Source organism: Esox lucius, chromosome 1, assembly GCF_011004845.1.
Source record: "Esox lucius isolate fEsoLuc1 chromosome 1, fEsoLuc1.pri, whole genome shotgun sequence".
Taxonomy (NCBI): Eukaryota; Metazoa; Chordata; class Actinopteri; order Esociformes; family Esocidae; genus Esox; species Esox lucius.
In genome coordinates, this window is record NC_047569.1 from 31,247,564 (window position 1) to 31,271,309 (window position 23,746).

Consider the following 23,746-nt stretch of genomic DNA (forward strand, 5'->3'; position numbering starts at 1 on the left):
ACATACACATACTCCAATTCCAACCCCCTGTATCAGATCATATTAAGACTAATTAAATATTAATCATGTATTTTATAGTGCTGAGCCCATGAGCTCAGAAGGGAAGACACTGAGATACAGTATGAGTCAAAGGTTTGAACACAGCTACTCATTCAAGGGGATTTCTTTCTTTTTACTATTGTCCACATTGTAGAATTATAGTGAAGACATCAAAACTATGAAATTACACATGGAATCAAAAACCTAAAATGTGTTCAACAGATCAAAAGACATTTCATATTGTAGATTCTTCAAAGTAGACACCCTCTGCATTGATTACAGCTTTGCACATACTTCGCACACTTTGTATTGGCTAAAAACACCTACCTTCAGATGAGTAGGTAAGTCCAAACATTTGATTGGTACTGCATATAAGGGCAAACAGAGGAGTATTAATTAATTAAACACAACAACAGACACACACACACACAAACTTGCTTACACAGTGCACTATATTTGTATCTCAGTCTCACACACAACCACGTACACACACATACACACCACACCCTCAAACAGCAGAGTTTTCTTTAGCCGGTTATTGTTGGCTTTTGATGGATACAATTTATTAAAATCAGATTAATAAAATTGCAGCGGGCCAAACTGTCCGGGGCTGCAGTTTGAACACCACGGTTTTGCCTTTCAGCGTTATTCTAAACTACTTGTGCGTGATCTTTTGTGTCTGCTGCTGAGGAGACAGAGAAAGAGCGAGAGACCTAGTAACTGTAAAGATGCAGGCCTTGTTCATTCAGATATAACAAGTTAGAGTAAAAATGCCCCTAAGGAGAATGACATCTGCATGGACATGTTATAATATTGTAATAATAGAGTGCCAAATTAGAAGAACTTCAGTGCGGCATTTCTAAGGGGTTAAGCAACCACTGAAAATATGTAGATGTTCTATAGCACGGATTAATTAAAGTCCTGCTGGTGAAATACAGTGGGGAGAACAAGTATTTGATACACTGCCGATTTTGCAGGTTTTCCTACATACAAAGCATGTAGAGGTCTGTAAAGTTATCATTGGTACACGCAAGGTCCCCATGCTTAAGCCAGCGCATGTCCATGCCGGCCTGAAGTTTGCCAATGACCATCTGGATGATCCAGAGGAGGAATGGGAGAAGATCATGTGAGACAAAAATAGAGCTTTTTGGTCTAAACTCCACTCGCCGTGTTTGGAGGAAGAAGATGGATGAGTACAACCCCAAGAACACCATCCCAACCGTGAAGCATGGAGGTGGAAACATCATTCTTTGGGGATGCTTTTCTGCAAAGGGGACAGGACGACTGCACCGTATTGAGGGGAGGATGGATGGGGCCATGTATCGCCAGATCTTGGCCAACAACCTCCTTCTCTCAGTAAGAGCATTGAGGACGGGTCGTGGCTGGGTCTTCCAACATGACAACGACCCGAAACACACAGCCAGGGCAACTAAGGAGTGGCTCCGTAAGAAGCATCTCAAGGTCCTGGAGTGTCCAGACCTGAACCCAATAGAAAACCTTTGGAGGGAGCTGAAAGTCTGTATTGCTCAGTGACAGCCCCGAAACCTGAAGGATCTGGAGAAGGTCTGTATGGAGGAGTGGGCCAGAATCCCTGCTGCAGTGTGTGCAAACCTGGTCAAGAACTACAGGAAACGTATGATCTCTGTAATTGCAAACAAAGGTTTCTGTACCAAATATTAAGTTCTGCTTTTCTGATGTATGAAATACTTATGTCTTGCAATAAAATGCAAATTAATTACTTAAAAATAATACAATGTGATTTTCTGGATATTTGTTTTAGATTCCGTCACTCACAGTTGAAGAGTACATATGATAAAAATTACAGACTTTTACATGCTTTATAAGTGGGAAAACCTGCAAAATTGGCAGTGTATCAAATACATGTTTTCCCCACTGTAACTGGGACCATGTTTTTCTGATGTTCGTATTATAGTGTAACTAGTTAAGTCACTGAAATAGTAACAACATATACTCTAACTACTGGAATTGCAGAGGTATTTCAAGTAATGAAGTATCCAATATATTCACAAGTTTATTATTATTATTATATTTTGTTTCTTGAAGTGTGTCCAGAAGGGTTATGAAAGAGTACTTATTAGGCACCAAACCCATTGGTCCCACTAGCCTTGACCAACCTAAAGATGTCCCAAAATCTCTCACCTCAGTTCTGTAGGAGAACTCTTAAGGGGTTTCTAGGTGAGATATCGAAGAAAAAAACAGCTTGAGTCATAAAGTCCTCACAACAAGGCTTTATTAATGCTGATGACCTCACAATCACAGAGTGGTTTGTTGGCAAGCTACCCAGAGAAACACAAGCAGCAGTCAAAGCAGTGTTTGAACTGCCTGTATGCGACAGCATAAAGCCAAGGATATGTTCCTCATTTGTAGGACTGCTGACACTATCTCTCCACCAGCTGAGTTTGTGGAGTCATTTGTTGGAAAAGGGTGGGTACGTCAAAATTAAAGCCAAAATCTAACACTTAAATTCCATGAGCCTCAGCACTTAAGAATAGTTCCTCTTCCCATTGCAGATTTTTGTTTAAATTGTATAATTTTTCATTGGTGAATTTTTTTGAGGAATGTTAATATATGTGTATTTTGTGGAAATAGTTTGATTTGCAGAAAATATAAGAATATAAGAAATGTATTAATATAGACTTATCTATGAAAAACACACGATGAAAACACAAGCCAAGCAATGAGGCAAATGTATATTGATTCCATCCCTAAATGTGATATCAATAATTATAATAGCAGCACAGTGACAGAGTTTTGGAGGTAATTCTGGAGCATACAGTCTGTACCTTTGATCAAATCAAACCTCTGGCTGGAGATAAAAAAAACAAACAGCAGCCTTCACACTTCTTCTGCTCCCCAGGATCCAGTACTCCATGTCATTTGCCCTCCCTTGCCAGGAGTATAAACTTAAGCACGCCTACATCAAACGCCATCACTGTATCATGGAAAAGAAATGGCAGCTGCCACTATAGTGTAAAATAACAATTGTTGAGGAGGGCAAAAAGGCTCTGAGGACAGAAGAGCACAGACTAAAGAACGAAACTGTCTTCCAATTGACATCAACCCCAACCAGGACCTGGAAAAGGAGTTGCAAGGCTGGAATTTCTTGGTACAAATAAACATGAACAGGTGAATATGGAAATTCCCCATGCACACCACTTAAATAACCACCCCCACCACCTAAATAACCCCCACACCACCAAAATAACCACCCACAGCACCTAAATAACCACCCCACGATCAAAATAACCACCCCCACTACCTAAATAACCACCCCCACCACCTAAATAACCACCCCACCACTTAAAAAACCACCCCCACCATCTAAATAAATCCCCCCACCACCTGAATACCCACCCACACCACCTGAATAACCACCCACCCCACCTGAATACCAACCCACACCTTCTGAATACCCACGCACACCACTTAAATACCCACCCACACCACCTGAATACCCACCCACACCACCTGAATACCCATGCACACCAACAAAATAACCACACACAGCACCTAAATAACCGCACCCACCATCTAAATAACCACCCCCACCACCTAAATAACCACCCCCACCACCTAAATAACCACCCCCACCACCTAAATAACCACCCCCACCACCTAAATAACCTCCCCAATCACCTAAATAGCAACCAACCACCCTGACCCCTTTCACCTCCATTGATTAGGGGACCAATGACAGGACCTACATGTCAAACAGGAGAGTCACCTCCCCAACATCCCACTCTTAGCCTGGATTGTCTTAACGACAATGTCCACAGACAGTCCCAACTGCCATATCCAGGGGAACCTCACAGATACTGGAGAACAGCCAGAAACACCCCCACCGCTCACAGACACACACCATGCTCCACTGACTGGGCTACATCCAGTTAGGCTGAGTTTCCACACCAGCCTCCTGAATTCCCTCTACAACATCCCCCAGGCCTCATTTACTCTCTTCCCCAAGACAGACCAGGCCCACATCTGCCCTCCATAACAGGCTCATCTCTGCAGCTGGAGCCACACCAAGAAGGCTTTGCTTGTTCCTCGGGCCTCCCTTCAGAGAGGCTGCTCCAGACACCTGCAGTGGCTCCCATCCTCCAGCAGGGGGAATATCCAGACAGTGGAACATCATAGACAGTCCAACTACAGAAGGTTGCTCAGCGAGAAAGCACCTTTTCAGGCTGATTTCAATGTTGATGGAACTATTGATTTGCTGTGCTTGACAGAGCCCTGACAGATGATTACATGCAACTAAACCAGGCCACACCCCTCGGTTCAGAACGTTGATCTGCCTCTGGAACACCGGCCAATAAGTAGTGAAGCAAATGGCAATGGAGAAACCCTGCCTCGCTGGAATAGGCCTTTTAAAACCGATCACTACTGCTAAAAATGTGATGTTCACCGTGGTCAATTGCTCTCCTAAATCAAACGCCTGTTTTTATTCGTGTGGCTTTGCCGAATTATTCACTCAGATAAGTTCTGTTTCTAGAGCTATTCTACTCACTGAATAATCCCACAGCTGACTTGACTTTGCATGTGTTCTGGACTGCCGTGCTGCGTTCTTGTCAGCTCTTCTCGTGTGGCTCACTTGGTAGAGCCGGACGCCTGAAAACCGCAGAGTTGTGGGCTGTACGGAAATGTATGCACACGCTACTGTAAGTCGCTCTGGATAGGAGCACATACTAAATGATTCAAATGTAAATGCAATGCATTAGTAATCTAACCTCAACCAATTTGGCCCTATCTGACCAACTAATTTAGCCCTAGCTCTCTAACAGCCTCCACCCCTATGCCCATTGTGAAAAGATAATGATACGCATTCAGAATCCCTAATCCATCACCCCCCAGCTCATTTCTAGAGGCATTATCTAATCTGCGACTATGCTCCCTACATCTTCAACCTCTGTTGAAAAATATAATTAGTTTATAGCACAGTTCTTGACATGATTTCCCCGTTATTACAAAACTGTCTCTGCACCAAGGTTTAACATTGATCTACATTTTATGAATGTGGATGGGTGTGAAGTGGCATAAGAAGAAAGAAAACAAAAATGTTCATATCAGGCCTTTCATATTATTAGAGGGCGTCCAACAGAGGCACTGAACACTGAATTAAAGTCTATATTAATCGCAACAATTTTCTATTGTAAATAAAATTAAATTAATCCACTGTATAAGCTCCTTCACTCCGTTCACTGAGCAATGTAACAGTTTTCTCAAATGTTTCCAATTCAGTATGAAGGTATTCTGGACTATCACAAACACCTTGAATTAAAACTACACACACTCAGAATTGTATTTGATGTAATTATGCTGTTAGTGATGGACTGTATGTAAAGACTGAATACACAAAATACATACAATTGACGTACAATTACACAAAATTGGCAGTGGGCATATGAAGTAATGGGATATGAAGTGTGAATTGTGGGTTCAAATCAGCAGAACTGGTTCAGTTTGCCTGCAGTGAGGGGTTGATTATAGACAGTTTTTACTATGTACATCTGGATCTGAAAAATCTGTCATGACATGCCAATAATGTACTGCGTTGAATAGTGGAGAGCAGTGACCGATTAAAATACGTTCCGGAAAACAACAGACACAGAAACATCTATAATACCACTGATAAAACCCCATCTGTTTGAATGTAATTAATGTGTACTATATGCTAATTAATTATTGTGTATACATACTAATTCATTATTGTATACTACATACTAAGTCATTGATGTGTACTACATACTGTACAAAGTAATTAATGTCTGCTACATTCTAAGTAATGAATGTCTACTACATGCTAAATAATTCATGTGTATTACATACAAAGTAATTAATGTGTGCCAAATACTAAGAAAGAAATGTGTACTACTTACTAAGTAATTATTTTCTACTACAAACTAATTAGTTTGGTCTACTACATACAAAGTAAATATTGTCTACCACACAGTAATTATTGAGTACTACATAATTCATTACTCACAACAACCTTTGTGAAAATCCCATATACTTCATTACTGAGTGAAACTAACACTCTCTTAATTGAGTCAACTTGATTTAGTTGTGTTTGACAACAAAAACAGCTAAGGTTAGGTAAAGCTTCCTGTATAGTTAAGGTTAGGATTTAGGTTAGGAGTAAAGTTAGATAACAAAAACAGTTAAGGTTACAGCCAGAAGAGGACTGGTCACCCCTCTGAGCCTGGGTCCTCTCTAGGTTTCTTCCTAAAATTCGACCTTCTTAGGGAGTTTTTCCTAGCCACTGAAATTCAACACTACTGTTGTCTGCTCCTTGGAGTTTGAGGCCGGGTGTCTCTGTAAAGCACTTTGTGACAACTGCTGTTGTAAAAAGGGCTTTATAAATAAATTTGATTGAAAAATAAATAAATTTGATTGATTAAGGTTAGATATGGCTTCCTCTATAAGGTTAGGATTTAGGTTAGGAGTAAAGTTAGATAACAAAAACAGTTAAGGTTAGATATGGCTTCCTTTGTGGTTGAGGTTAGGATTATGGTTAGGGGTGAGGTTAGATTTGTTTGCGTGTCTCTGAATTCGCAAGCATTGGAGAACAAGTCGGTGGCGTTTATGATCGGCCACCATCCCTGACCACGATTCCCTGAAAAAAGTTTACCTAGTTTAAAGCTACATCTGTGTACTGCCCCAAGCTGCTTACTGTCAAAACACGCACATACGCACGCAAAACCGAAAACTGTACTATCATGGTATTATACACTCATCCAATACGGATCTGCCCTAGCAGGAAGGTGCCGGAAAGGATGTGTGGATACTCCTCTAATTACAGTCTAAATTGACCACCACTTACGCATATTTGGTACAGTGTGACAATAAATGATTACACATACAATACTTCCTCAATTATATTAAATATGTACTTCTTGGGTAAGTGTTCTACAGTTCATTATTGTGTGACATAAAAGGATCGTGTGGTTCTATCATTTGACTGCAAAGAATGAGCACATTTTAATTACTGCATTCAAATGTCCACATCTGCAAATTCAATATTATAGTCTGGCCTTTTGAAATGCAGTTATTAAGCATCAATGGTTGGCACTCCTATTAAGATGGAGAATGAATTCTCAGTTCATTTGGTGTGTAAATGCTAAATTACGGCGACATTTCCTGCTTGGTTTTGCAACATGCTTCCATTTCACAAGCCATTGCTTAGAGGTCCCCAGCTCAGTGGGGAAACTATAATAAATGCTGTGAAATGTAAAAAAAAAAAAAAGAAGTTGAGACACAAACAATTGTAGAAATGTAGAGGGAGCTTTTCTCTTTACACCGCCTGTCCCTGGTTACAGTGGGAGAATATGTCTCATTACCGTCGCCCCCCCGCCTCCCTAGGATGCTGAGTTTGTTACTTTGGAGGAACAAAGTCAGTCTATTAGTAAATATGTCCAATACTTATTCTCTTTCAAGTTGAAAACTCTGTGAGAAAGGGGTATACAAGTCTGCAAATTTCCACAATAAAACCAACACGCAAGGAAGTTAGTTAGTAGTTAGTGAAGAGCACAGTATTTTCACACTTCATGCTGAGGTTGGCACAATCATATGAATTAAGCAATGCTTATGAAATTCTGAGGAATTTGAAATATCACGTCCAGATGTAAACTGGACCATTGAGGGGCTGGCATATGAACTGTGCCAATGTGTTCAGGCCCTGAATTTAGAATATTTCAAAAATGTTTCAAAAAAATGTATTAAAGGATCAGCTTCCTCAAATAAGCCAAATTGTTGTTTTTGAATGTTGCATGGTGTAAATGTTTATCTTAACTCATTTATGTCCTGCCCAGTTCTCTCATTCCCCTTCTCGCCACTGTCCCTTTCTATCTTCCTCTCTTTCCCAATCATCCCCCTCTTCCCCTGTGTTCTAGGAACATGGTTTAAAAAAGAAATGTCTATCTAGACTAATCGCAAACCCCATCAGGTCTTCCTTTCTAACTGATCTACATACAATCCAACTCGGAACACATTGACTGTAATCCAATTAATCTTTGCGTTCACAGATCTTCGCTGACCACAGTAATCTAGGTAATGTGGGAACATTGTTTATTTTCACTGTGTTGCCACAGTTTTAGAAACAATAGAATTTGAATACTTTTCATGTTTCTGGTGAGATAATGGCGACAATCTTACCATCCACATGGGCACCTGTAGTCGATCAAATTCAATGAATTTCCTCAGATGTGCCGGCTGGGGGGGTGGTGATAGAGTGAAACCAGTCTGACCCCTCAAGGGCTCCAGCTGCCCGTCCCTGGTGTATCACCACGAGGATGACTAGAGCAAAAGGAAATCAACATACTCAACGAAAGATCACGATTTACCGCCTTGCTCTCCAAATCTTATATTGTGCACCTCCTCATTGTGATAAGGAGTTGGTTGATAAGCAACATGAGGTTAACTCAGTGTGTGTGTGTGCTCATATTCATCTCTGTACTCTAATGATGAACCAGAGCTGTTTTTCTTGGGCTAATGCCACCCCAAAATACAAACACTTGGCATCAAGCCGCTGCAGCTCTTCAGTCGTACTGCCAATAATGGCCTGCAGTGCAATTATCAGTTTGTTGGTTTCTGAACTCTATCAATTATTCTCTCAGTGTCCACTCCCTGCAGCGCCACACAGAGAGGGGATTAGTGGATGTTGGGTGACGTTGCAGTGAGAGGATTAGTGGATGTTGGGTGACATAGCAGTGAAAGGATTAGTGGATGTTGGGTGACGTAGCAGTGAGAGGATTAGTGGATGTTGGGTGACGTAGCAGTGAGAGGATTAGTGGATGTTGGGTGACGTAGCAGTGAGAGGATTAGTGGATGTTGGGTGACGTAGCAGTGAGAGGATTAGTGGATGTTGGGTGACGTAGCAGTGAGAGGATTAGTGGATGTTGGGTTACGTAAAAGGGGGAGGATTACAGGATGTAGAGTGACATAGCAGAGGGATGTAGGGTGACGTAGCAGTGAGAGGATTAGTGGATGTGGGGTCATGAAAATGAGAGGATTAGTGGTTGTAGGATTACGTAGCAGAAAAAGAAATAGGGGACGTAAGATGACGCAGCAGAGGGGATTAATGGACGTAGGGTGATGTAGCATTGAGGATTAGTGGATGCAGGGTGACGTCTCAGAGGTGATTAGTGGATGTAGGATGACATAGCAGAGACAGGATTAGTGGATGTACTGTAGGGTGAAAGAGTAAAGAGAGGATTGTGTGATGTAGTAGGGTGATGTAGCAGAGACAGATTGAGAAGATGTATGGTAATGTCATTGTAAGGTCAAGAGAACATAGCAGGGAGATCGCACACATTATTTTTATTATGAATTATTAAACCAAAATAGCCCACAAGCTGTCATTTCTAATGGGAAAACAGGGAAGCTGAGTCAGTAGAAAGCTGACTGAGGCAACACTGAGCTTGCAAGTTCCCATTTGGCTATATTGGCCTCTTCCACCTGATTCTGTATACACTATATAATCAACTTTTGGGAACAAAAAACAGTCCTGATATCTGATGTTTAATCAATGAGGAAATCATCAGAGCGCTGGCCGAGTTCCATCTCGCTCCACAGGCTTCCACTGCCCGTCCACAATCCGTGGGGCCAATGGCGAGCTGATGCTCCAGGTTCATAGAGTACATCCTGTGGGCCCCCTGTCTATTTCCGGCAAAAGGGCCCAAATAATGTACCGCGCGTAGGGGCCCCATGCGGTCCCAGAAACTATGCGAGGTTTCCCCTGTGAGCACGCACAGCCAGAGACACGGTAGTATGTTTACAACATGCGGACACATCTGCATGCTCATTCACACGCACAGAGCCTTGCACACTCGCTCAGCAGGGATAATGTGATTTGAATACAGCTGTGTGGCCCAGTCTCCGAGGCTCATCCGTTATCACCTTTCTGTTCTTCACCAGTGGCCAGCCAGGCAGGCAGACACAATTGATATTCCCCTCACACCTTACAGTGACATGGCTGGAATTAGTCTACAGCTCAATTAAGGGGCCCTCTCCAGACGTTGGTCATTTTTTTTCTCCCCCTGCTGGGTCTGACTCCCGCTGAACCCTCCTGCATGGCTAGTTGTGGTTTCAAATAAACTGATGAAGAAGAGTCGACCACTTCAAGGGTAAGTAACATCTCTTCTGCTTTTTTTTTTTTGGTTCACCGATTAAGTGAGAAGTGTGTTGATCTGAGAAATCGAAGGACGGGCTACCCAATTCAACCGGATAGCCAGGTGCGTGTTTTACTAATGAAAAGGAGTTACCTATACAACTTTCAACCAAGATAATGACCATGAAGCCGAGAGTATAGGAAATCGACAAAATAATCATTGTTGGCCCGGAATGGAAGGACTGTTTTAACCTGTGCAGTCTGACGTAGAAGTCAAACCTCTGTTTAGAGCGTGAACACTAGCGAGAGGACGGAGACACAGACAACACAGCAGTTTGCTGTGATGTGTTCCTGGGCCCATATTGCCCGTGGCTGTAAGTATTGTATTGAGTTAAGGTTCGGCAAGTGTTGAATAATTAAAGCCATGGCTGTTTCCTTGCTTAATTAAGTAGCTTCATTTGCCTCATCTAGCAAGCCCCCCCCCCCCCCAACACAGTTCAACCTGCCCCAAGCTGACTGGTCTTTCCTGTCAGACCAGCTCAGCCATTCACTCTGTCTGCGGGTCTGTATTTCATACTTTATGGGACTAAACCGTGGAACCAATTCATACGCAAATCCAAACAACTGCGGCAAGACGTAGGCTACGTTCATAAGTGCTCAAATCAATAAACCCGGATCAAGTCTTTATCTCAACTTGGAGTATGTATGTTTTATTGTTATCCAGGTCTAAAGCGCAGTAATAATAGGTCAGTCTTTCTGGTCAAATCCACCGACAGGCTCCCGTCTGTAATTTCATCAAGCTTCTACAACAGGCACATCGATAATTCACGCCAATTGCTGTAGCGTGTTGTGAAGAGTGGGCGTGCAAATGTAATTGGGGAGGGGAAAAAAACAGACAAAACCTTGCGCTCTTTGGAACAGTAAAGGGTGCGTGTTTTTTCAACCTCAGAAGTATTTGCAGCAGGCTATCGATTGATTTTCTTGGCCAAAACAGCCATATTAGCTGGAAGACATTGGAGAGTGCCACTGAGCATGACCTATTTACAGTGTCTAAATATACAGCGGTGCTGCTCTGCACTGTAAACACTCACATTCCACTCTGGGCTAATCACTGAGGATCCCTTTGATGGAACTCACAGGCAGATTTCCCACAGCAATGTATCCGATACAAAAGCTAGTATTTATATTATCTCTTTATAACAAAGGAATTTTTAAATAGATGTGGTCTTGAACTCCAAGATATGTTCTCTACCACCACCTAGCTCTCTCAGCCACCCCCTATACACCCCCCACCCCCCCTGTCTCTCTCCTTCTCTGTATGTTTACACAAACACATACAGACGAAACACAGCCATTTACATGCATGAGCACACGGCAGATCTAAATGAGCGACTAACTGGGGGGAAAGTGTGGTTATAATGGACTAATTAGCGATGGGATCATTTCCTGGATTTCAGCATTGCTGGTAGCACAGGGCTTTAACGTGGGCATTGAGTGGCATTGCTTATCTCGGGGCGCATCGAGGGAAACAGACAGGTTATAGAGGTTTAGCAAGTTATTGATTATTTGAATCTAATTCGGAGGCCATCAACAGCCTAATGAAATTGGATTGACTTGCAAAATGCTGATCTTCAGCACAATGGTTTATTCCCAACTGTAGTTATTTTAACCCACCCAGTTTTTGCAAAACTATAAAGCTTTGTACATTAACTGGGTAAACGTACCACTCACTCATCACTGAGTAGTGTATGTATGCATGTCCTGTATTCCTGCATTACTTTATACCCATATTAAGCTGATATAGGAATTATTGGAACTCTAATTTACGAACATGGATATGGAAATACACCCACGCTGCATTGACAGATGAAAACTCATGTTAGAACACAAAGATGTGAAAACCATCCAAAAGGCAAATGGCTCTATCAGTCCCTATATGTCTCAGTGAATACCCAAATCTTGCTAGAGTTTTTTATGCAGAAAATGAACAATGTCTGATCTCTGAATAACACCATATAAAGACCAAATGTCTACTTTCTTAAAGCTAATATGCTTCCTTTGTGATCTCTTCATTCTGGCCCTCGCTTTACATTCAAAGCAAAACAGTGACACATTCTCACTGAGACCAATCAGCTGAGAATATAGACTTAAGTTGAGGGCTTGTTTCTCAAAATAGTTGACATATTGCATAGAAAGGGGGAAAAAAGATCCACATTACTCCAAGATAAAAAGAACATTCGTCGGAAGTCAATCAGAGGAGTGGTTTCGCCATGCATCACTCAAATTGATGTCACAGAGAATGACTGTGCATCAATTGATAGGGTACAAATGGCCCCAAGTGATAACAAGATACATTTTACAGTACATGCTGGCACCGACTCAACCACTGCTTGATAAGTATAATACAAAATATAGGGAATGAGCTTTCAAAACCAGCAGAAGTAATCTCGAATGGTATAAAAGACTCCCCATCTAGAGGGCATACAGATCTCATTAACAATAGGGAGTTTCATTTAGACTCAAACTAAATTCAGTATTGAAACATATCTGCCATTTTCAAAGTGAGGTCAATGTTTACTATATAGAATAAGAACAATCTGATTCTGAGGTTTGAAAACACTTAACATTTTCATATTTTTGTTTTTTTTTACTTTATACCCAAGACCTTCATAAACAAACCAAATTATAATATAATCATAATTTGTAATATACTGTATTTGTTTTCAGTATCAGTCAAAAAATATAAATTCTGTAACACTCAAAACAAGACCAGACATTTCTAGTGTTAAATGGAGATTAGAGGCTCTGCAGAAACAAGAAACCAGGTAAGCCTAGTTCAGCCGGCCTGCAATAGAAAATGTTGCTACCACGAGATTCAAACCAGGGTCGCCCACATAAAAGGCTGTGTCATTAACCACTACACTATGGAGCTGTACATTTGCTGGGTGTCAGTATAGCCTCTTGTATCTAGCCTGAACAAATCCTCTTTTCCCACTGGCCATTTTTAAAGTTAATTGGTCATTCGTGAATGACATTGATACAGTTAAACTGACTAACGTTTCTTACTAAGTTTACATTCATAAGAATTGAATTGAGCAAGAATTGAGCAATTGCTAGCAAGTCTGCCAAAGCTATTTCATTTAATGGCACAAGAACGTATTTTTTTCTTTCATGGCAAAACAACATACTTTTTTCTTCCATTCGTGAATGACATTGATACAATAACAATCAATAAAGGTGACGATAACTTTTCATCAAGTGAAAAGACAAGAGGATCGTGGAATCTACAAGAAATAATTAATAAATGTCGTTGCTCTCAATAGATTCGAACTTAGGTCCTCCACATAAGAGGTACTGTCTTTAACAACTACACCACAGCATTACACATTTCCGCAGTCGCTAGACTCCATTGAGGATTGTGTTAAACTGACTAACGTTTCTTATTAAGTTTACATCCACCATAGTGTCTATGAACTGTATGGCTTTTGCTATTGGCTGTTTTAACAGCTAATTAGCCAGTAATAGGCTTACTAGTACCTACTAACTTCTTAGGAATAATAATAAGAATTAAGCAATTGCTAGTGAGACTACGCTATTTAACAAGGGGTAGTCAGTCAGTCAGTCACTCAGTAAGAGACATTCACTCTTCTTAGCCAGCTCCGCTTACGCTGTCTGGCAAAAATAAAAGAAAATAAGCATTTCCTTCAAACCTCTCTGCAGTTTACATACCTGCACTGCTGTGGAAGGGAAATCACATCATGCATAGTGGGTAAATTCTTCCCCCAGTGCTTCATAATAAAAGCAGATCCCTAGCCAATCCAAAAATACACCAATTATATTGAATGGTACACAGCTGACAATAATGTTTTCTCTGTTCTTTGAGATTACTTGTTGGTATCTAATATTTTTGGCATAATTTTGTAGAAGTGGTTGACGTGTATTTCAATGATTAGCTTTTTCAGATGTTTGCCACCATTTCACAACTGATACTGTACTAGCTCGGTCACATTCATCAATCGTTACGAAAATCTCAATGCACTTTCCATAGAAATATGTCAACAAGGAACACTTGTTTGTGTGCACAGGACAAGAAGAAGGCCTGCGAGGGCTTTGCTGTGTCTTCCATTGTGTTGTTGTGCCTATTCTTTGACATACAGAACAATGGGAATACTATTTCAAGCTCTGAAACACCTCATTGGAGTAATTTCCTTGTGATTCTTCAGCATAGCCCTTTGATCATAAAACAGGGACCACGTTGCTGGTGCAGTACAGCGAGGAGGAGGCCTACATCTTAAGCACTCAGAACATCCACAGAGAGCAGAGTGAGAAGCCATAGAGAGGAGGACGCAGGACATGAAGACATCCCAGAGGAAAGGGCCCACCGCTTCTGAGTAGAAGTGATGAGAAAGACAAGTTTAAAAACGGAGACTGTTTTGTTAGGCAACTTTCATGTTAGGATGGTCCCTAAACCTTGAAATCCATTTCATGGAAGCCAGCTCGGATTTGATCTCCAAGGGGTTAAATATAGTTTTACAGAAGGCCTGGATCCGAGGATATGCCTCAGTGTGCCGCTGCTCTAGTGATTTCATCGATCTCCCCACTTAAAAGAGCGGGAACTCGATTCAGACTCTTACCCCGCTCCGAGTGATGGAAAACGCTTCATTACAGAACCAGATTGGAATGGGAGGAGCTACGTGAGGCGCAGAGTGAGTCAACAGCTCATTTGCATTTGGGTTTTCTCGACGGGAACCTCTCAAACTTGGTGTTTCTCCTCGGACACGTCGGTGACTAACAGGAAGTGAGGAGAAGATGGTGGTCTGGGTCTGAGTCCCCCTGGAGCAATGCTAACTACTGAGTGATCTATGTTAAAAACAGATTCCCCTGAGCACTCCCCGTTCTGCTGATACCACCGGGACAGGCATACGGTAACGGGCTTCCTTTCAGTCCCCTTTGATAAGACTTAATCTATCCCGAGCAGTGTCTGGCATCTTTGTGATAGGTGACAACTCTGCAGTGGGGTGTGTGTGTGTGTGTGTGTTTGGGGGGAGTGGAGTGGGGAAAGGGGTGTGTCTGGGGCTGGACAGTCTGTCAATTCTGAGAACTGGGATCAGAATAATAGGTGAAGGAGGTCCTGGCAGTTTGGGATATGTCTCTTTGGACATCCGCCCCTTTTGACTTCTGAAATTTTATTGATATTTTCACTCAGTGTGTAGTTTCTCTGTTTTGTTCCTTTTTAGTATTCTGTTCTCTCACAGGCAGTCAGGTAGACATTAACAAGATTGCAATCATGTGTATCTCAGTTCAATGCTTTCTGGGTAAACTGTCTGTCATAACACAATGAATATAAAGGATGTTGCTATTATAGATGCATGAGTCAGCAGTAAATCTTGTCACTTCAGCTACTAACATCCAGGGATTGTGTGGTAAAGGGCCATAGAGTATACCACTTCATGGAAAGTAGCCCAACTGCTACTACATAAGGTTTGCAATTTGGAGTGTTCTCCCCTCAGAGTGTTTTTTTTCAAATTCAACATGACACCGGCAGGCCTAGGGCCACTCAAACTCAGTCAACCAAGACTCGTAGGTCAATATGACAGTGAAAAGGCTGTCACTGTTGTTGTGTTGGTACAGTAAAATATTAATGTTAGTACCTTTTTACCCACAGTGTGGTTTCAGTGATGACTGTGTAGAAACTTCTTCTCAACAACCTCTTTGTTTAAGTTTGATCCTTTTTAAAAAGCATCAAAGGTTATGGAAGGAATGAGAATAAAATATGTCAATACATTGCATCACATTTCTTTAGCATTCCAAATAGTTCTTACATTCTCTCTTCCCCTACACTGACTTCAGAGTCCCTATTATAGTTTACTGTGGAAGAAAATGGCAGATCGAATTTCAAAATATAGAAAAGAAAAAAGGGGCTGTGTTTTTATTTAAATAAATAATTTGGTTTATGGTATGAATGTGGATCTATTCTTCCCACCAAGATTAGCAAAAAATTCAAATAATGCTGGAGAAGAAGAAAGGACTGTGAATACTTTCCAAACGCTCTGTGTATTACCAACCCCCCTGTACCGGACCATCACCAATAACAAGACATGGGATATCACCTTAAATACCAACCCCCCTGTACCAGACCATCACCAATAACAAGACATGGGATATCACCTTAAATACCAACCCCCCTGTACCAGACCATCACCAGTAACACGACATGGGCTATCACCTTCAGTACCAGTTTGACCTAGTCTGCTTAAAACTGGACCAAATGGACAACACATATATCGAAAATAAACATGCCACCACCAGATAAACACACAGATAAACATATGGCCCCATCTACACAAATATATATACACAATGCCCCAAGGCCCTTGAACGCAGACTACCTACTTGCCAATCCTTGACAAAACTCACCTGCCCCGAATAAGGCCTTGTCAGGGAATGATGAAAGGGCCCCAAAAAAGCAGATCTGGGCAGAAGAAGGAAGAGGAAAGAGCGGGATGCTGTGTGCTGCCTAGTGGGATTCTGTCTGCTGCCTAGTGGGATTATGTGTACTGCCTAGAGGGATACCATATGCTGCCTAGTGGATTGACGTGTGCTGCCTAGCAGGATTCCATATGCTGCCTAGCAGATTGACGTGTGCTGCCTAGCAGGATTCCATATGCTGCCTAGCAGATTGACGTGTGCTGCCTAGCAGGATTCCATATGCTGCCTAGCAGATTGACGTGTGCTGGCTAGCAGGATTCCGTATGCAGTCTAGCGGATTGACGTGGGCTGGCTAGCAGGATGCCGTGTGCTGCCTAGCAGGATTACGTATGCTGCCTAGCAGATTGACGTGTGCTGCCTAGCAGCATTCCGTATGCTGTCTAGCGGATTGACGTGTGCTGCCTAGCAGGATTCCATATGCTGCCTAGCAGATTGACGTGTGGTTCCTAGCAGGATTCCATATGCTGCCTAGCAGATTGACGTGTGCTGCCTAGCAGCATTCCGTATGCTGTCTAGCGGATTGACGTGTGCTGGCTAGCAGGATGCCGTGTGCTGCCTAGCAGGATTCCGTATGCAGTCTAGCGGATTGACGTGTGCTGGCTAGCAGGATGCCGTGTGCTGCCTAGCAGGATTACGTATGCTGCCTAGCAGATTGACATGTGCTGCCTAACAGGATGCCGTGTGCTGCCTAACAGGATGCCGTGTGATGCCTATGAAATGAAGCACTGAAAAGCGCTTCATTGCTCACAGCTATTAAAAAAGTGGCCAGCAGTGACATCTGCTGGTCAGAAATAAATCTAACGTTTAATATTCATTAAGTCGTCTTTTCCCTGTCATTTTTTATACAACTTAGTGGCACAGCTGTTTTGCATGATAATGGCAAGAGTTTCATAGTATACTCTAAATAAAACACATGATTTGAACAACATCATTTCTAAACCCAAACAGGATTTGACCACATGGCCCAAATGTAACTACTCACCTGCTATGCCAGCACTGAAGTTACAAATGTTGAAAACTGATGTCGGTTTTAGTAGTGCTTTGAGAACTGAACAGTGCATCAGAGCTCCCGTATCTTCTCATCACTGACATCCACACACACCAACCCACATACGGCATGCATTTTGAGGATTTGGGGGAATTACAATTGTAAAAAAGCAATAGTTCTAATGCATAAAAAGCCAGTGGTTAGTCTGCATAATTTCATTGGCTAGCATGCCAGGCTTTGCATTGAGAATCTTCTCCTGAGGCAGAGAACATCTTAGGATGTAAGTGAGCTGATCCAACCACTAATGGTAGCATTCATCCAACATAAATTACTCATACACTGTTTGCCTTTCAAACCTTGCTGGTTTCTTCACTGCTCACTCTGTAGGGAGTACGATTAAGCTAACATTGTGCCTTTCTATCATGACATCCAAATTTAATGACATTCTCATTTTGTAATTATCTTTTTGCTTGAAGGTACTATCTTTCTAACATGAGAGAAAATGTGAAGACGGTACCATGATGTTTACCTTTAAGAAGTTCAAGTTTTTACATGGAATAAAATCCTAATCCTACTGCACGTCAACCCTGTTGACATACACTTTAAAGTTACCGAAACACATTTCCCAAACCGTAGATATCAGTGGACTGTAATGCAAAGGTCCATCCATGGACCTTTGCATTACATACTGCAAAATACATACATTACATACTGCAAAATATTTCTTTAACCCTCAGTTAGTCATCACGTTCTCAAAGGCGTTCCTGGTCACCTTCCCTATTTACATTCGTTCCTTGCCATTGAGTTTGCTTGTTGTGGTTGGTATCCTGTTTTTTTTTTACGCTGATTCTTGAGTCCTTTAAGCTTCTTATTAAATTCCTCAGTTCTCCCATCGTCCTGTGTCTTGTCTCCCTTCTTCCATGCCAAAAGCTCACAACTTTTGACCAGATTGACATTTTAGTCATTTAGCAAATAATCTTATCCAGAGCGACTAACAGTAAGACCCTTTATCAGACTAATAGCAATTAGTGAGTGGACGTTGTGCCGCTCCCATAAATCACATGGCACCTGTCATGGTGCCGACCGTCTCCATCGCTCCATTCAGATCAGCCTCATATGATAGTTGACCTCTGCCTTTCAAGGTGTCAGCTCTGTAACGGTTAAGCCTTGTTACATGTTACCAACTGCTAAAAAAGCCCCACAACCCCCTCTATTCTTGCCCCAAATGGCTGCAAACAGAGAACGGTTTCCAAAAGGCAAAACCCCAGAAACGAGGTGCATAGAAAACAGTGGAACACGTTGTGTTGGCTGTGATTCAGTTTCATCTGTAAGTGTCAGTGTGGAGTGTTTGACTGGAAATTCACATGACTTCAGCCACAGCAGCCATCAGGCTCATCTCTCACGACCTCCTGCCCAGGTCCAGAGTACTGAGCTGTACTGAACCAGTTTGGACAGGGCGCTTTCTATCTAAACATTGCAAGAGTGCCACTTTCTTCCCTTTGCCATTTTCTCCTAAGTGATGATTCAATCTTTTGCACCGTGCTCTTAATGTTTGCATCGATTTCAGAACCTATGAAGATGTCCAAAGAAAGCAGAAATGCAATTAGCTGGCACCACAACAGCAAAGACAGATTAGTGCTGCTAAACATTGCAACAGTTTAAACATTAATTCAGTTTAATTTTAAAACCTGGCTAAACTCTCTTAATAGATGTCTCTGGAATTGCCTATAGCCTCGTCTCTCACCTCAACTAATTTAACACTTACAAAGAAACCCATCTAAAGTTCACATTGCAAATCCTGTTTCAGTATGTTAATCTGGTTGATGTTCTATGCTAAGAGCCCTGTTTTATCTGGCAAACACTTGCTCCATCACAGCCAGGCTGAGCTCTTTCCTTCCGGTAATTGTCCCTGAGTCTCGCACACTGACACCATCAAACCTGAACAAAAGCAAAGCTCTGAAAAAAGAAAAAACATACATGGCCTAACCAACATGTAATCTCCATGCACGCGCACTAGTGAAAGTGGCGATGACACTCTTCCAGCTGTGCTGGAATAGGTGATCGCCGCGTCGCCAAGGTGAGTATTGTGTTATCCAGACAGATACACCCTCAGCACATTGCCTGAAAACCCAGTCGGTGCATACCTCAATCAGCACACATCCATGGCACTCCTCAACAATGCACTGCTCCTCAACTGTGTGATCACAAAGTCTCCATCGATCCATTTGTCTTCTGAGGTCTAGATTAAGCAGCCAAGAGATAAGAGCTGCTACTCCGTCACTATCTCTGTACACACCTCAATCTGTCTCTGAGTAAGACAGAAGAAAGAAATGCAAAGAGAGAGGTTTGAATAGAAAGTGAAGTGAGGGTAAAGTGAGGAAGAGGAGTGAGAGAGAGAGAGAGGCTCCCGGGACACGCAGGGGTGTGGATAACGAGGTGAATTGGGGATGGTTGGATCGGTCCGATCCCTCGGAAACACAGTTAAAAACCCTCTCGTTTCCCATATGGGATGAATATGATACAATTCATTGCTGTCTTAAGCCTCCGATGTGCAGGGATTCCAGGAAGCAATTTGGCTGGGGGTCATTAAGTCACACCAAACTGTCGGAGAGAGTCTATCCATTTCCCGGGGTACTCACTGTACAAACAAATGTCAAAAAACTTGGTGTTTGGTGTTATACCGTCTCCTTGCCGAAGATTTATCATGCACAGAAAAGGAGCATATTAACTGAGCTATTCCAGTTAAGTAATGCTGGCTTAGAAGGCCATGAACTTTACGTGCATTTTTGACTTCCGTGCATCGAGGCTATATCGTGCTGTGCATCTGTTGTTCTTTTCAGTTTTTAGTTAAAGCAATATAATTGTTTGCATTGTGTATTTATGTATTATTATGTTTCTTGCAGAGTCTGGGGTTGATAGCCTATTTAATTAATTTTGGCAGTACAATAGCTGCTGTGTTATTACTGTAGGTAACAGCATATCACCAATGTCTGGGAATCTCGCCATGGGGCGGTGTGTTTTGCCTCAGCACCGTTCTGAGTTGGTGGCGTGGCTGTCAGAAAGGGCTGCGCTCTGACAGCGTCATTCATTTATTTTGGTGGTCATATTGTTCTGCAACAAGGTGAGCTAACTAAACTAATGGTAAATTAACACTCACTTCAGTTTAACATTTCCCAGAATTGGCCTATCGAATAAGATATAAAGTAGCAGGGGTCTGACATTGATTTATCAAAATGAGTGCTCGTTTTAAAAGCCAACCTCAGAGGCACGGTCCCAATCACAACAAATCACCAACCAACCTTAAGGGACCAAATACAAGGCTACACAGCATTGGGTTTATCTGGAACGAAGACGTTTTGTTGACTTTGAGAGAACGTAACCATAGCTCGAACCTAAAATTCATCCATGTTTTTTCAGAGCAGGGTTTATATTATTGTATGAAATGTTTATTAGGCTGTTGGCCTTAGACAGAGACGCCCGGACTCGGCCACTCTAAAATGTTAAATGTTTTGTTTTTCAGCCATATTGGCCAAAAATTGGCCTGTTTTGTTTTTGTTGTGGAAGAAAATGTGTTCCACAGTAAGACACTTAAGCAGCAGCTACGGTCGGGCATGGTGGTGACAGTGGGATGGGTTCTGCTTGGAATCTGAGACTCTGACAGGTGAATGTCAAGCCATCTGTTCGTGAGCTGAAGCTGAAATGCATCTGGGTCACACAGCAAGACAATGATCCAAATCACAATAGAAAGTCCACATCAGCATGGCTGAAAAGAATCACTTTGAAGTTTTGGAATGGCCTAGTTAAAGACCAGACCTAAATTCAGCTGAAATGTTATGGCAGGACGTGAAGCGAGCAATGGATGCTTGAAAAACCAAATACTGTATGTTGCCTGAGTTATGCATAGAAGCTTGGGCCAGTATGACTCCACGAGAGAAACCGATTAACATACTGGAAGCATTTGGTAGCAGTAATTACAATGAAAAGTGTAACAAACCATTTTAGTGTAAGTCACGTTCTTTTGTTTACTAAGTAAATAAGAATACACATTTTGTTGTATTTGTTCAGTCAGGATCCCATTATATAATATAACATTCAGTGTCGAAAATACTCCACAACAGAAGAAATCAGAAAGATGGCAAATAGTATTTCACAGCATTATTTTCCTAATTCAGTAGAGCAAACATGGCTCCTTTTAGGACTCCAGCCCCCTGCAACAACATCAACTGTTCAGCGTTGCAGGGCAAAAGGAAAATGGCAGCATTCTCTGCCATCAATCAATGGTGCACTGACAATAACACAAGCAGCAAGCGCCATCTGAGGTGAAGGATATTAGGGAGAAGATGGGTCGGAGACAGCCTTTGGAGACAGAGCAGACATTGTGCTTTTTCTGAGGAACTGTCAGAAAAGCATGTCTAAACGGTAGCCTAGCACAGAAGCCTTAACACACAAAAGACAAAACAGAACAGGAGAGATATATTGTTTTATCCACTCTTGTTTCTCGTTTTCGTTCCTTGGTGGGCAGGTAGTACGCGGCAGAACCAAGACCGTATGGCGGCAATCGGTCACTAAGAGAAGATGACCTTCCCACCAGAATGTGGATCTTTGTCAAATAAACGTTCTCACTCTTTCTCACTCGCGTACCCTCTCTCTGTAACTTTCTCTTTCTTGTTATGTGTCTCTGTCTCTTACATTTGGCTTCTATGTCATTACACTAGAGTTAAACGAATGTATGGAAACTTCCTAAAATGTGTCTTTCTATTCATTCCAAAATACGGGTTCCATTTCTTTTGCCAAACTTGAAATATTACTATTCAGCACTATGGCTTTAAAAATCTGTCTGGATCCCTCTTAATTTTCCTCAGACCATTTCTTTAAACTCATGGCCTGGTTTGTGCTCTGACATGCACTGTGAAAGACGTTATACAGTGTAGACAGGTGTGTGCCTTTCCAAATCAAGTCCAATAATCAATGGAAACAGGATCCACCTGAGCTGAATTTTGAATGTCATAGCAAAGGGTCTGAATTATTTTGCAAATGTGATATTTACTTTTTTTTTTTATTTGCTAAAAAATCCCCCAAAACTTTGCTTTGGCATTATGGGCTATTGTTTGTGGGTTGACGTAAAAAACAATTAATCAATTGAATCTATTTTAGAATTAGGCTGTAACAAAACAAAACATGGAAAAAGTGAAGAGGTCTGAGTACTTTCCAAATGCACTGTATAAACCGGCCCCCACCCTTTTGTTAAATAAATCCCCAGTACTAAAATGACTTGAATGTTGTCATTTTTTAATAAATAAAAAAATGTCAACATAAAAATGACATGATGTCACCACTTTCCCTGTCACAATGTTTTAGAAATATATCTGGAGTGCCATTTTACATTTATATTTCAGTCATTTAGCTGACGCTCTATTCCAAAGCAACTTACAGTCAGCACATGCATCTAAAGATAGCTAGGTAGGACAATTACACAACCCGGTTGCAGTAAATGCACTTTACTCAAAGAAGCAGCTAAAGTATCAGCAAAGTCGATGCTAGAAAGAAGTAAATAATACAATTATGATATCAAATGGGATCGGCTTACAGTATGGAATACCATTCTTTATTAATCTAAAAACCCCTTGCTTCAGCTGACACATTAAAACATGCACATAGGAAGTATTTCACTACTGAATGTGCAGTTGACTTAAACTAAATGTCATTGTTAAGACAAGTGTAATGAAGCTAATTTGCTGTGTTAGGTTTTCATCCATTGTAATTATTTTGAATACTCAACACTGGGCTGCTTTCAAGATGATGACCTGTCTCCACAGCAACTACTAATGTCTGTAACTATATGAGGAAGTGGAAGGGAGACGTATCGATTGTCTCTGAACTGTGTCCTGTCAAACTGACAGTGTCTCTTTAACACCACTAGTCTCGGGGACAAACACAGGTAGGGCTAAACCTGATCAGAGCATATGCCCTTTGATCTATACTGCCTGTACTTCCTGACAACGTACGTCATTTTCTCCAGGGGCCGCGCGTTGTCCGTCTGAGCGAATAAAAGTCATTTCAGTTTTGTTTACACGCCCTTCGAAAGGTCTCTGCATAGCACTGATTAC

General features: G+C 41.7%; 1 protein-coding gene across 4 annotated transcripts in view; it reads right to left on the bottom strand.

The window, feature by feature from the left end:
• The window catches only part of si:cabz01090165.1 (LRR and FN3 domain-containing protein), a 134,588-nt gene that overhangs the window by 81,618 nt on the left and 29,224 nt on the right, over positions 1–23,746 (bottom strand). For 3 of the 4 annotated variants that reach the window (XM_020051179.2, XM_020051076.2, XM_020051223.2), the window contains exon 2: positions 8,209–8,349. The exons of the other annotated variant lie outside the window; for it this stretch is intronic. The gene's annotated coding sequence lies outside the window, so the exon portion shown is untranslated. The remainder of the gene's footprint in view (positions 1–8,208; positions 8,350–23,746) is intronic. 4 annotated transcript variants of the gene reach the window in all.